Source organism: Triticum aestivum, chromosome 6D (assembly GCF_018294505.1).
Source record: "Triticum aestivum cultivar Chinese Spring chromosome 6D, IWGSC CS RefSeq v2.1, whole genome shotgun sequence".
NCBI classification, from domain to species: Eukaryota; Viridiplantae; Streptophyta; class Magnoliopsida; order Poales; family Poaceae; genus Triticum; species Triticum aestivum.
Window position 1 is genome coordinate 146,398,121 of NC_057811.1, and position 13,202 is coordinate 146,411,322.

The following is a 13,202-nucleotide window of genomic DNA, read 5'->3' on the forward strand; positions in this document are numbered from 1 at the left end:
AGGGTGACCGTGAATCTGACAAGGTCGGTCCAATATCCTGTCGAGGGTGGATGGTCCATCCTGGTTTGCCTTGAATGGCTTATTCCATTGACCGGTTTTCGGATTGTGAAATCCGGCGTTGACCGCTGTGTCGCGTAATCTTTCATTATTGTTGCGACTGTTGTGTTCGTTTAGTCGTGGCTTGCCGTTGCCGTCTCGGATTTCGGAAGTGCCCGGGTCGCTGGCGTTGTTGCTTTTACGAGTGAGCCAGTTGTCTTCTCCCGCACAAAAGTGAGTCATTAGAGCGGTAAGGGCTGTCATGGATTTAGGTCCTTCCTGGCCGAGGTGACGTGCTAGCCATTCGTCCTGCACGCTATATTTAAAGGCCGCAAGGGCTTCCGCGCCCGGACAGTCGACAATTTGGTTCTTTTTGACTAAGAACCTAGTCCAGAGTTCCCTGGCTGACTCGCCAGGCTGTTGGACAATATAACTTAAGTCATTGGCATCTGATGGCCGGACATATGTTCCTTGGAAGTTGTCATGAAAGGCGTCTTCCAAATCTTCCCAGCTGCCAATAGAATTTTCTGGCAAACTGTTTAGCCAGTACCGCGCTGGCCCCTTAAGCTTGAGAGGCAGGTATTTAATGGCATGAAGGTCGTCTCCGCGAGCCAGGTGGATATGGAGGAGGTAATCCTCAATCCATACTGCGGGATCTGTTGTTCCATCGTATGATGCGATGTTGATGGGTTTAAACCCGTCTGGAAATTCGTGCTCCATTACCTCGTTGGTGAAGCAAAGAGGGTGTGTGGCTCCTCTATGTTGGGCCACACTGTGAAGCACCTCAGGCGGACTCCGCTTACGGTTTTCGGACCGAGCGTGCTCGGGTCTGTTGTGTCCGAATAGATAACCGTTATTACTGGCCGGGGCATGTCTCCGCGATCTGTGTGTCGATTTTGTGTGTCCTGTTCTACCCTCCCGGTCTTGTTGGATGTCGTGAGTGTTCCCCCGAGCTTCTTTATTCCTGCTTGGACGGCCGGATGGGTTGGTATGGTGCTCTGCTTGGGCTGCTGCTTTGTCCGGACCGAACTGTGGTCGGCCTACCGGCTTATTCGATGGTGGTGTGGGCTCCAATGCCTTGCCATTGTATTGAGGGAGCCACCTACAGTTGTGGTGGCTTTTGTCTGGGCCGTGTTCTTCGGTGGCCAGGACCTCGGTCCATTTATCATTGAGCAGATCTTGGCTTGCTTGAAGCTGCAGCTGCTTTATTCTTAGATTCCTTGTCGTGACTATTAGCCGGCGTTTAAAGCGCTCCTGCTCGAGAGGTTCCTCAGGCATGATGAATTCCTCGTTGCCGAGGCTCTCCTCTTCCTCGGAGAGTGGGAGATAGTTACTATCCTTCGAGTCTCCGAATATGACTTGTTCATCAGAGCTATCTTGCCCGCTTTCCTGGTCCTCCTGTTCGGATCCTGTTTCAACAGGGCCTTCGTTGTCCGGAGTATTATCACCTCCGGTGCTAGTATTGTTTTCTCTTGAGTGACGTGACTGAGAGTGGCGCGGGGGGCGCAGGTGTTTGGACTGTGTACCAAGAGGCTTATCCTCGACTAGATCCTCCTTGTCATCGTCGAGATCGTCGTTGGGTGTGTCTACTATGCACACGTCATACCAGGAAGTGGTCGCCCCGCGTCTAGCGGATAGTAAGTTCTAGCCTTGCCCCTCATCATCGTCCAGACCGTCGATGTCTTCAGAGCAGAGGCCAGGCGTGTTGGTTGGGTCTTCGACGGTGGCTATGAAGTGGGTGGTGGGTGGGAAGCAAAATTCTCCATCATCCGTCGTAAGGTCGAACCAAACATAGTTCGGCGACGAGCCGTCTGCCAGGGATAGGTTTTTTCTTGAGTTTAGTAGGTCGCCCATGGGCGAGTGTTGGAAGATATCCGCGGCGCTAAACTTGAAGATCGATAGCCGATCGAGTTCGGTATCCGCGGGCTCGCAGGGTTCGGAACTCGATATCGGAGACAAGTCCGGGGTTCCATTGATGCAAGTATCGTACGAAGTGGGATCTCCATGTGGCTCCAACACCGCCGAATCGGTAGCCCCCGTGATGGGGTTGAGTTTCCCATCTTCAGACGACTTGATCTGTTCTGGATCTAAGGCAAGAGTTGTTACAGGAGCTATCTCCTGGATGCGGCCCGATGACAGGTTTAAGCCATGTTCATTGGGGCGAAGGGGAGCGGTTGCTGCGGTCTCGAATCCGTTGAAGATCAAGTCTCCACGGATGTCCGCGACGTAGTTCAGGCTTCCGAATCTGACCTGATGGCCACGGGCGTAGCTGTCGATCTGCTCCAGATGGCTGAGCGAGTTGGCCCGCAGTACGAAGCCGCCGAATACAAAGATCTGTCCGGGGAGGAAGGTTTCTCCTTGGACCATGTCATTACTGACGATTGAAGGGGCCATCAAACCTTCCGTCGACGGCACAGTGGAACTCTCAATGAAAGCACCAATGTCGGTGTCAAAACCGGCGGATCTCGGGTAGGGGGTCCCGAACTGTGCGTCTAGGATCGATGGTAACAGGAGACGGGGGACACGATGTTTACCCAAGTTTGGGCCCTCTCTATGGAGGTAATACCCTACTTCCTGCTTGATTGATCTTGATGAATATGAGTGTTACAAGAGTTGATCTACCACGAGATCGTAATGGCTAAACCCTAGAGGTCTAGCCTATGTGAATATGGTAATGAATCTGTCCTATCCGGACTATGCTCTCCGGTTTATATAGACACCGGAGAGATCTAGGGTTACACGAGGTCGGTTACATAGGAGGAAATCTTCATAATAGGTCGCCTAGCTTGCCTTCCACGCCAAGTAGAGTCCAATCCGGACACGGGTATTGTCTTCGGCCATCATATCTTCATAGCCCATCAGTCCGGCCCATGGATAACAGGCCGGACGCCCTAGGACCCCGTAGTCTAGGACTCCCTCAGGTGTCAAAACCGGTGGATCTCGGGTAGGGGGTCTCAAACTGTGCGTCTAGGGTCGATGGTAACAGGAGACGGGGGACACGATGTTTACCCAGGTTCGGGCCCTCTTGATGGAGGTAATACCCTACTTCCTGCTTGATTGATCTTGATGAATATTAGGGTTACAAGAGTTGATCTACCACGAGATCGTAATGGCTAAACCCTAGAAGTCTAGCCTGTATGATTATGATTGCCTCTACGGACTAAACCCTTCGGTTTATATAGACACCGGAGGGGCCTAGGGTTGTACAGAGTCGGTTTACAAACAAAGGAATCTACATATCCGAATGCCAAGCTTGCCATCCACGCAAGGGAGAGTCCCATCCGGACAAGGGAGGAAGTCTTCTATCTTGTATCTTCATAGCCCATTAGTCCGGCCCATATTACATAGTCCGGACGCCTGAGGACCCCTTAATCCAGGACTCCCTCAGTGGCCACACCTTCCTCCATGGCCGTCGCCGCCGTCGACGGAGGTGGATGAGGATCTCTGTGGCCGGAGGAGGATGCCAAGCTCACTTCAAATTCAACCATTAGTGTGGGAGAAAAGTTCCAGGGTGCCGGAGAGGGCCTAGATTGATTTTTCGTGGCTACAGAGGCTTGCGACGGCGGAACTTCTGATCTAGGGTTCTTTTTGGAGGTTTGGGTATTTATAAGAATTTTTGGCGTCGGTCTCACGTCAAAGGGGTACCCGAGGTGCCCACAAGCCTAGGGGCATGCCCTGGTGGCTTGTGGCCACCTCGGCCACTTCCTGGCCCAGCTCCCGTGCTTCCGGGGTCTCTTTTGGTCCATAAAAAATCACCGTAAATTTTCACCCCATTCTGAGAAGTTTTATTTCTGCACAAAAAACGACACCACGGTAGTTTTACTAAAAACGGCATCAGTCCGGGTTAGTTCTAATAAAATCATACCAAAACCATATAAAATTGTTGTGAACATGGCATGAATACTTCATAGACTATAGATACGTTGGAGACGTATCAGCATCCCCAAGCTTAATTCCTGCTCGTCCTCGAGTAGGTAAATGATAAAAGAAATAATTTATGAAGTGTGAATGCTAGAATTGTGCATAAATTTGATCAATGGTGGTTCCAAACACTTTTTATAGCATCATTATATACCATAAATAGTAGCTCATCTCATAAAACTTCTCATGATCAAGTAACAAGCTATTCACATGATAAAGTATAGACCATAAAGTTTCTTGAAAACTAACAAACCATGTTTTCCGTGACCAAACAATTGCAATTCATGTTATTTTCAGGAAGGGTCTATGTAAGAGCTTTGATTTAGCAAATTCCACATACTCAACTATTATATAGTCTTCCATGATTGCTAACACTCAAAGCATATTTTTAGAACAAATAGCATCCATCAAACACAGAGAAAGATAGGGGCTTAATGTTTCGCCTCCCAACTTATTTACCATATAGATAATTGTCAACAATAATACTTCATGATCAAATATATTTGAATGGTCATATATGCTTGGATCTTTCCCCACCATATGATGCTTGCCAACTAAAGAATAAATGAGGTTGAAATAAGAAGGAATATTATTGACTCTTGCATAAAAGTAAGTACATGAAAGTAAAAGATAGGCCCTTCGCAGAGGGAAGCAGAGGTTGTCATGTGCTTTTTAATTTTGGATGTGCAAACCCTTAATGCAAAGGAACGTCATGTTGTATTGCCCTTTGTGATAGCAACCTTTATTATACAGTCCGTCGCTTTTATTTCTTTACCACCACAAGTTCGTACAACGCTTATTTTCCCTTACAATAAAAGATCATACATATTTAGGAGCAATTTTTATTGCTTTTTGCACCGATGACAACTTACTTGAAGGATCTTATTCAATCCATAGGTAGATATGGTGGATACTCATGGCATGAAACGGGCTTTAAGGGTTTTCGATGCACAAGTAGTATCTCTACTTAGTACAATTTTTTTGTCTAGCAAAAGATCCTAAGAAAGCACCACATGTTGGAGGATTCATAACAATATAAGTTCTATACAAATATACCCAAACATAACTCATTACGTTGTCTTCCTTGTCCAACTTCAACTAATTTGCTCAAGTTTGAAAATAATTAATGGGGCTCGCTGTTGGAAATATGCCCTAGAGGCAATAATAAATAGGTTATTATTATATTTCCTTGTTCATGATAATCGTTTATTATCCATGCTAGAATTGTATTGATAGGAAACTCAGATACATGTGTGGATACATAGACAACACCATGTCCCTAGTAAGCCTCTAGTTGACTAGCTCGTTGATCAATAGATGGTTACGGTTTCTGACCATGGACATTGGATGTCGTTGATAACGGGATCACATCATTAGGAGAATGATGTGATGGACAAGACCCAACCCTAAGCCTAGCACAAGATCGTGCAGTTCGTTTGCTCAGAGCTTTTCTAATGTCAAGTATCATTTCCTTAGACCATGAGATTGTGCAACTCCTGGATACCGTAGGAATGCTTTGGGTGTACCAAACGTCACAACGTAACTGGGTGGCTATAAAGGTGCACTACAGGTATCTCCGAAAGTGTCTGTTGGGTTGGCACGAATCGAGACTGGGATTTGTCACTCCGTGTAAACGGAGAGGTATCTCTGGGCCCACTCGGTAGGACATCATCATAATGTGCACAATGTGACCAAGGAGTTGATCACGGGATGATGTGAGTTACGGAACGAGTAAAGAGACTTGCCGGTAACGAGATTGAACAAGGTATCGGGATACCGACGATCGAATCTCGGGCAAGTAACATACCGATAGACAAAGGGAATTGCATACGGGATTGATTGAATCCCCGACATCGTGGTTCATCCGATGAGATCATCGTGGAACATGTGGGAGCCAACATGGGTATCCAGATCCCGCTATTGGTTATTGACCGGAGAACGTCTCGGTCATGTCTGCATGGTTCCCGAACCCGTAGGGTCTACACACTTAAGGTTCGATGACGCTAGGGTTATAGGGAAAGTATGTACGTGGTTACCGAATGTTGTTCGGAGTCCCGGATGAGATCCCGGACGTCACGAGGAGTTCCGGAATGGTCCGGAGGTAAAGATTTATATATGGGAAGTCCTGTTTTGGTCACCGGAAAAGTTTCGGGTGTTATCGGTAATGTACCGGGACCACCGGGAGGGTCCCGGGGGTCCACCAAGTGGGGCCACCAGCCCCAGAAGGCTGCGTGGGCCAAGTGTGGGAGGGGACCAGCCCCAGGTGGGCTGGTGCGCCCCCCACCAAGGCCCAAGCACATGGGAGAGTGGGAGGGGGCAAACCCTAGGTCCAGATGGGCCTTAAGGCCCACCCTAGTGGCGCCCCCCCTCTCCTTCCCTTGGCCGCCCCCCCTTAGATGGGATCTAGGGCTGGCCGCCAGCCCTTGGGGTGGAAACCCTAGAGGGGGCGCAGCCCCCCTATATATAGTTGAGGTTTGGGGCTGCCCAAGACACGAGAACGTCTCTCTTTCGGCGCAGCCCTACCCCTCTCCCTCCTCCTCCTCTCCCGCGGTGCTTGGCGAAGCCCTGCAGGATTGCCACGCTCCTCCACGACCACCACACCGTCGTGCTTCTGCTGGACGGAGTCTTCCTCAACCTCTCCCTCTCTCCTTGCTGGATCAAGGCGTGGGAGACGTCACCGGGCTGCACGTGTGTTGAACGCGGAGGCACCGTTCTTCGGTGCTTAGATCGGAATCAACCGCGATCTGAATCGCTACGAGTACGACTCCTTCATCCGCGTTCTTGCAACGCTTCCGCATCGCGATCTACAATGGTATGTAGATGCACTCCCCTTCCCCTCGTTGCTAGATTACTCCATAGATTGATCTTGGTGATGCGTAGAAAATTTTGAATTTCTGCTACGTTACCCAACAGTGGCATCATGAGCTAGGTCTATGCGTAGTTTCTATGCACGAGTAGAACACAAAGTAGTTGTGGGCGTCGATTTTGTCAATTTACTTGCCGTTACTAGTCTTATCTTGATTCGGTGGCATCGTGGGATGAAGCGGCCCGGACCGACCTTACACGTACACTTACGTGAGACAGGTTCCACCGACTGACATGCACTAGTTGCATAAGGTGGCTAGCGGGTGTCTGTCTCTCCCACTTTAGTCGGATCGGATTCGATTAAAAGGGTCCTTATGAAGGGTAAATAGAAATTGGCATATCACGTTGTGGCTTTTGGGTAGGTAAGAAACGTTCTTGCTAGAAACCCATAGCAGCCACGTAAAACATGCAACAACAATTAGAGGATGCCTAACTTGTTTTTGCAGGGTATGCTATGTGATGTGATATGGACAAAAGGATGTGATGAATGATATATGTGATGTATGAGATTGATCATGTTCTTGTAATAGGAATCACGACTTGCATGTCGATGAGTATGACAACCGGCAGGAGCCATAGGAGTTGTCTTAATTTATTGTATGACCTGCGTGTCAATGAAAAACGCCATGTAATTACTTTACTTTATTGCTAATCGTTAGCCATAGTAGTAGAAGTAATAGTTGGCGAGACAACTTCATAAAGACACGATGATGGAGATCATGATGATGGAGATCATGATGATGGAGATCATGGTGTCATGCCGGTGACGAAGATGATCATGGTGCCCCGAAGATGGAGATCAAAGGAGCAAAATGATATTGGCCATATCATGTCACTATTTGATTGCATGTGATGTTTATCATGTTTTGCATCTTATTTGCTTAGAACGACAGTAGTAAGTAAGATGATCCCTCACTAAAATTTCAAGAGACGTGTTCCCCCTAACTGTGCACCGTTGCGAAGGTTCGTTGTTTCGAAGCACCACGTGATGATCGGGTGTGATAGATTCTAACGTTCGAATACAACGGGTGTTGACGAGCCTAGCATGTACAGACATGGCCTCGGAACACATGCGAAACACTTAGGTTGACTTGACGATCCTAGCATGTACAGACATGGCCTCGGAACACAAGAGACCGAAAGGTCGAGCATGAGTCTTATAGAAGATACGATCAACATGGAGATGTTCACCGATGATGACTAGTCCGTCTCACGTGATGATCGGACACGGCCTAGTTTGACTCGGATCATGTATCACTTAGATGACTAGAGGGATGTCTATCTGAGTGGGAGTTCAATAATCAGATGAACTTCATTATCATGAACATAGTCAAAAGGTCTTTACAAATTATGTCATTGCGCTTTAGTTCTACTGGTTAAGATATGTTCCTAGAGAAAAATTTAGTTGAAAGTTGGTAGTAGCAATTATGCGGACTGGGTCCGTAAACTGAGGATTGTCCTCATTGCTGCACAGAAGGCTTATGTCCTTAATGCACCGCTCGGTGTGCTGAACCTCAGCGTCGTCTGTAGATGTTGCGGAACATCTGACATACACGTTTTGATGACTACGTGATAGTTCAGTGCGTAATGCTAACGTTTTAGAATTGTGGCACCAAAGACGGTTTTGAAACGTTGCAGAACATATGAGATGTTCTGAAGACTGAAATTGGGATTTCGGACTAGTGCCCACGTCAAGAGGTATGAGACCTCTGACAAGTTTCTTAAGCCTGCAGACTAAGGGAGAAAAGCTCAATCGTTGAGCATGTGCTCAGATTGTCTGAGTGCCACAATCGCTTGAATCGAGTGGGAGTTAATCTTCCAGATGAGATAGTGATGGTTCTCCATAGTCACTACCACCAAGCTATTAGAGCTTCGTGATGAACTATAACATATCAGGGATAGATATGATGATCCTTGAGCTATTCGCGATGTTTGACACCGCGAAAGTAGAAATCAAGAAGGAGCATCAATTGTTGATGGTTAGTAAAACCACTAGTTTCTAGAAGGGCAAGGGCAAAAGGGATACTTCATGAAACAGCAAGTCATTTGCTGCTCTAGTGAAGAATCCCAAGGTTGAACCCAAACCCGAGACTAAGTGCTTCTGTAATGAGGGGAACGGTCACTGAAGCGGAACTACCCTAGATACTTGGTAGATGAGAAGGCAGGCAAGGTCGACAGAAGTATATTGGATATACATTATATGAATGTGTACTTTACTAGTACTCCTAGCAGCACCAGGGTATTAGATACCGGTTCGGTTGCTAAGTGTTAGTAACTCGAAATAAAAGCTGCGGAATAAATGGAGACTAGCTAAAGGTGAGATGACGATATGTGTTGGAAGTGTTTCCAAGGTTGATGTGATCAAGCATCGCATGCTCCCTCTACCATCAAGATTTGGTGTTTGCGTTGAGCATGATTGGATTATGTTTATCGCAATACGGTTATTCATTTAAGGAGAATAATGGTTACTCTGTTTATTTGAATAATACCTTCAATGGTCTTGCACCTAAAATGAATCTCGATCGTAGTGATACACATGTTCGTGCCAAAAGATATAAAATAGTAATGATAGTACCACATACTTGTGGCACTGCAATTTGAGTCATATTGGTATAGAACGCATGAAGAAGCTCCATGTAGATGGATCTTTGGACACAGTCGTTTTTGAAAAGATTGAGGCATTCGAACCATGTCTATTGGTATATATGCATGAAGAAACTCCATGCAGATGGATCGTTTGGACTCACTTGATTTTGAATCACTTGAGACATGCAAATCATACCACATGGGCAAGATGACTGAAAGGCCTCGTTTTTAGTAAGATGGAACAAGAGAGCAACTTATTGGAAGTAATACATTTTGATGTATGCAGTCCAATGAGTGCTGAGGCATGCAGTGGATATCGTCATGTTCTTACTTCACAGATGATTTGAGTAGATGCTGAGTGTATTTACTTGATGAAACACAAGTCTGAATTATTGAAAGGTTCAAGTAATTTCAGAGTGAAGTTGAAGATCGTCGTGACAAGAGGATAAAATGTCTGTGATATGATCATAGAGATGAGTATCTGAGTTACGAGTTTGGCACACAATTAAGACATTGTGGAAAGTGTTTCACAATTAATACCGCCTGGAACACCACAGTGTGATGGTGTGTCCGAATATCATAACTGCACCCTATTGGATATGGCGCATGCCATGATGTCTCTTATCAAATTACCACTATCGTTTATGGGTTAGGCATTAGAGATAACCGCATTCACTTTAAAAGGGGCACCACGCAATTCTGTTGAGACGACACCGTTTAGAGAAACCTAAGTTGTCGTTTCTTAAAAGTTTGGGGCTGCGATGCTTATGTGAAAAAGTTTCAAGCTGATAAGCTCGAACCCAAAGCGGATAAATACATCTTCATAGAAAACCCAAAACAGTTGGGTATACCTCCTATTTCAGATCTGGAAGCAAAAGTAATTGTTTCTAGAAACGAGTCCTTTCTCGAGGAAAAGTTTCTCTCAAAAGATTTGAGTGGGAGGATGGTGGAGACTTGATAAGGTTATTGAACCGTCACTTCAACTAGTGTGTAGCAGGGCACAGGAAGTTGTTCCTGTGGCACCTACACCAATTGAAGTGGAAGCTTATGATAGTGATCATGAAACTTCGGATCAAGTCACTACCAAACCTCGTAGGACGACGAGGATGCGTGCTACTTCAGAGTGGTACGTGATCCTGTCTGAGATATCATGTTGTTGGACAACACTGAACCTACGAGCTATGGAGAAGCGATGGTGGGCCCATATTCCGACAAATGGTTACAAGCCATGAAATCCGAGATAAATGGATCTTTAAGAAGAAGACGGACGTGAACGGTAATGTTACCGTCTATGAAGCTCGACTTGTGGCAAAGAGTATTTTCACAAGTTCAAGGAGTTGACTACGATGAGATTTTCTCATCCGTAGCGATGCTTAAGTCCGTCGGAATCATGTTAGCATTAGCTGCATTTATGAAATCTGGCAGATGGATGTCAAAAACAAGTTTCCTTACCAGTTTTCGTAAGGAAAGGTTGTATGTGATACAATCAGAAAGGTTTTGTCGATCCTAAGGATGCTAAAAGGTATGCTAGCTCCAGCGATCCTTCCATGGATTAGAGCAAGCATCTCGGAGTCAGAATATACGCTTTGATGGAGTGATCAAAGTTTTTGGGTTTATACAAAGTTTGTTAGAAACTTGTATTTACAATAAAGTGAGTGGGAGCGCTACAACATTTCTGATAAGTATATGTGAATGACATATTGTTGATCCGAAATGATGTAAAATTTCTGGAAAGCATAAAGGGTTGTTTGAAAGGAGTTTTTCAAAGGAAGACCTGGATAAAGCTGCTTACATATTGGCATCAAGATCTATAGAGATAGATCAAGACGCCCGATGATACTTTCAAAGAACGCACACCTTGACATGATTTTGAAAGAGTTCAAAATAGATCAGCAAAGAAGGAGTTCTTGGCTGTGTTACAAGGTGTGAGTATTGAGTAAGACTCAAGACCTGACCACAGCAGAAGAGAGAGAAAGGACGAAGGTCGTCCCCTATGCTTTAGACGTAGGCTCTACAGTATGCTATGCTGTGTACCGCACATGAAGTGTGCCTTGCCATGAGTTGGTCAAGGGGTACAATAGTGATCCGGGAATGGATCACATGACAGCGGTCGAACTTATCCTTAGTATCTAGTGGACTAAGGAATTTTCTCGATTATGGAGGTGAAAAGGAGTTCGTCGTAAAGGGTTACGTCGATGCGAACTTTGACACTAATCCGGATGACTCTGAGTAGTAAACCGGATTCGTATAGTAGAGCAGTTATTTGAAATGGCTCCAAGTAGCCGTGGTAGCATCCACAAGATGACATAGATATTCGTAAAGCACACACGGATCTGAAAGGTTCAGACCCGTTGACTAATAACCTCTCTCACAAGCATAACATGATCAAACCAGAACTCATTGAGTGTTAATCACATAGTGATGTGAACTAGATTGTTGACTCTAGTAACTCTTTGGATGTTGGTCACATGGTGATGTGACCTATGAGTGTTAATCACATGGTGATGTGGACTAGATTATTGACTCTAGTGCAAGTGGGAGACTGTTGGAAATATGCCCTAGAGGCAATAATAAATAGGTTATTATTATATTTCCTTGTTCATGATAATCGTTTATTATCCATGCTAGAATTGTATTGATAGGAAACTCAGATACATGTGTGGATACATAGACAACACCATGTCCCTAGTAAGCCTCTAGTTGACTAGCTCGTTGATCAATAGATGGTTATGGTTTCCTGACCATGGACATTGGATGTCGTTGATAACGGGATCACATCATTAGGAGAATGATGTGATGGACAAGACCCAATCCTAAGCCTAGCACAAGATCGTGTAGTTCGTTTGCTCAGAGCTTTTCTAATGTCAAGTATCATTTCCTTAGACCATGATATTGTGCAACTCCCGGATACCGTAGGAATGCTTTGGGTGTACCAAACGTCACAACGTAACTGGGTGGCTATAAAGGTGCACTACAGGTATCTTCGAAAGTGTCTGTTGGGTTGGCACGAATCAAGACTGGGATTTGTCACTCCGTGTAAACGGAGAGGTATCTCTGGGCCCACTCGGTAGGACATCATCATAATGTGCACAATGTGACCAAGGAGTTGATCACGGGATGATGTGAGTTACGGAACGAGTAAAGAGACTTGCCGGTAACGAGATTGAACAAGGTATCGGGATACCGACGATCGAATCCCGGGCAAGTAACATACCGATAGACAAAGGGAATTGCATACGGGATTGATTGAATCCCCGACATCGTGGTTCATCCGATGAGATCATCGTGGAACATGTGGGAGCCAATATGGGTATCCAGATCCCGCTGTTGGTTATTGACCGGAGAACGTCTCGGTCATGTCTGCATGGTTCCCGAACCCGTAGGGTCTACACACTTAAGGTTCGATGACGCTAGGGTTATAGGGAAAGTATGTACGTGGTTACCGAATGTTGTTCGGAGTCCCGGATGAGATCCCGGATGTCACGAGGAGTTCCGGAATGGTCCGGAGGTAAAGATTTATATATGGGAAGTCCTGTTTTGGTCACCGGAAAAGTTTCGGGTGTTATCGGTAATGTACCGGGACCACCGGGAGGGTCCCGGGGGTCCACCAAGTGGGGCCACCAGCCCCAGAAGGCTGCGTGGACCAAGTGTGGGAGGGGACCAGCCCCAGGTGGGCTGGTGCGCCCCCCACCAAGGCCCAAGCGCATGGGAGAGTGGGAGGGGGCAAACCCTAGGTCCAGATGGGCCTTAAGGCCCACCCTAGTGGCGCCCCCCCCCCCCTCTCCTCCCCTTGG